Source organism: Lemur catta, chromosome 5 (assembly GCF_020740605.2).
Source record: "Lemur catta isolate mLemCat1 chromosome 5, mLemCat1.pri, whole genome shotgun sequence".
NCBI lineage: Eukaryota > Metazoa > Chordata > Mammalia > Primates > Lemuridae > Lemur > Lemur catta.
Window position 1 is genome coordinate 64165634 of NC_059132.1, and position 2230 is coordinate 64167863.

General features: G+C 40.6%; 2 non-coding genes across 2 annotated transcripts; both read right to left on the reverse strand.

Annotated features, from left to right (window-relative positions):
- Positions 1-522: 522 nt before the first annotated feature.
- TRNAR-ACG lies at positions 523-595 on the reverse strand. The gene has a single exon. It is a non-coding gene; the product is annotated as a tRNA-Arg (tRNA).
- A 1299-nt stretch (positions 596-1894) lies between these two features.
- TRNAS-CGA lies at positions 1895-1976 on the reverse strand. The gene has a single exon. It is a non-coding gene; the product is annotated as a tRNA-Ser (tRNA).
- Between the last annotated feature and the right edge of the window lie 254 nt (positions 1977-2230).

Sequence of the window (2230 nt, forward strand, 5' to 3'; positions counted from 1 at the left end):
GAAGAGGGCGGAGCAAGAGTGCGGGATGGAATAGAGGTCTCCCAGCTTCAGGTTTGGGCTGTCTAGGGGGCCCAACTGAGGCAAAGAGCTGCTTGCATCCTGCATTTCCACAGCTGTGCTTGTCTTGGCCCAACATTTCTTCAGGAGATGTCCCTTTTCTTTTGACAGTAGCCATGCCCAGGGAAAGAGTTGTGAGAGAGAGAGACGCCATGAGTGAGAACTACTGATGAAGATACGGGTTGAAAAAAATATTCTGTTTATTTTTCTTTAAAGCTTCTTTGATTTTACAGCCTTCCTTCTAATGAACTTTTTCAGCCAGCTCCCTCCTCAAGTTGAGGGGGAGATGAAGGGTAGAACGAAGAAAATTTTATGCGACGGCCCCTTTTATGCTTCTGAAGTCTTTCTCAGTCTCAAATCTCTGCGCCAGAGAAGGCGAACAATCAATTCTAGGAAAATATATACGAAGGCTTATTTCAGCACGACTTTGAGAAGGTACTCAGAAAGAAAAAACAGAGAGTAGAGCGAGCCAGCCAGGAGTCGAACCTAGAATCTTCTGATCCGTAGTCAGACGCGTTATCCATTGCGCCACTGGCCCACCCATGGGCAAGTAACCTAGGTATTAATATTTTCATTACTGTGCTTATTACACTGTTGTGGCCAGAAAAAATGATTATTTATGCAGGGAATAGAACAAAAAACCACACTGATTCTAGGAAAGCATTATTTATATTGTGGTTTGCATCATATACATTCGGATAAAATATCTTTATTGCAAACAATGACCAATTTTTATCTCGAGACATTATTTACGTGATTAAGATGAATGTTCTTCCTTCAAAGCAATAGTTGCGTGTATATCTTCTCTTTTGTACCTAGTTTTGAGCTCTTCATTACTTTTTTCAGGCCAATCATCTTCCCTCACCTGAATTTCATTTTTTATATACTTACATTGGGCACTGATGATGTATGTGGATCAGTAATAAACAATCCATATTATTTTAAATTTAGATAGTGCAAAAAATAAAGTGTTTTGAAATGCATTTCTGGAGGCATTAATCATAGTCTTTCCCTCTTCTCGTCCAAAAAGGAAAACAAAGAGTGATTACTCACTATGGAGAAATTTATTGTAAAATGGTACTATATAAGTCAGCAAAGCAGATAAAGGCATGCAACACAAAAAAACGTAATAATGAGTCAAGAATTCAATAGATGTATACATTTTTACGAATAGCATTTGACGTACAAAATTAGAGACTAGGAACTTTATTAACAAACAAACTGGCTTCAAATATGGTTAGCTGTTTAAAGTAGGCAAAATAGCTGAAAATGCAGAACTGTTTTATAAGAGAGGGACTTTTCTGTTAAGGAGATGAAATTTCGTACGGCTTTGAAAAGGCAATTTGAAGCCAAAATGTATCTTTTTGCGCCTACATTTCCTCGTTTGTGTAAAGCGCTTTGAAGAGCAACTAACACATATGATGGGTTATTATCATCCTAAATTTTTTGGTTCCCACCTGCCTGTGATGCCAGGACAAACACTAAAGATTGCTGCCTGAGAAAGCTTCAAGCTGTCTGCCATTCAGTCTGAAAGAGAACTTGTATTCCCAATATTTGTAGTTCCTCCTGTCTCTCCTTACAGTTGTGATTAGAGGTTCTCACAGATTTAACAACCAGTATTTTTACCCAGTGTTCCGTGTGGACAGTTGGTATGCGGGGGACTCGACTGAATTTGGAATTGACTATCTGCGGTTCACGGATGCCCACGCAATTAAAGCAACTTGCCAGGACACTCATGAAAAATTCAAGATATATGTTGAAGTTGCTGTTCAGTAGGTTTCTTTCTGTTCTGGCACAGCGATTCGCGAAACCTGCAAACCGGACAGAAAACCTCAGACGCTGTGAGCAGGACTTGAACCTGCGCGGGGAGTCCCCATTGGATTTCGGGTCCAACGCCTTAACCACTCGGCCATCACAGCCGCTGGTTGAACTCCGTGCTTTAGACTAAAGGCAAACATAGATTGTTTGCTATGCAGTATAGAAGAGAGAGGACCATGTTTCACCCCATAGGACGCTTCGGAGAAAGGATCTCTTCAACAGTCGATGCTCAACCTCATGTACCTCACGTAATGTGTTTGGTCTTCCTGCTGTACGCCAGGCGCTGTACTAGACACTGTGGATACAATGGTGGCCAAAAAAACAAAAAACAAAAAACAAACAACCAAAAAAGGCA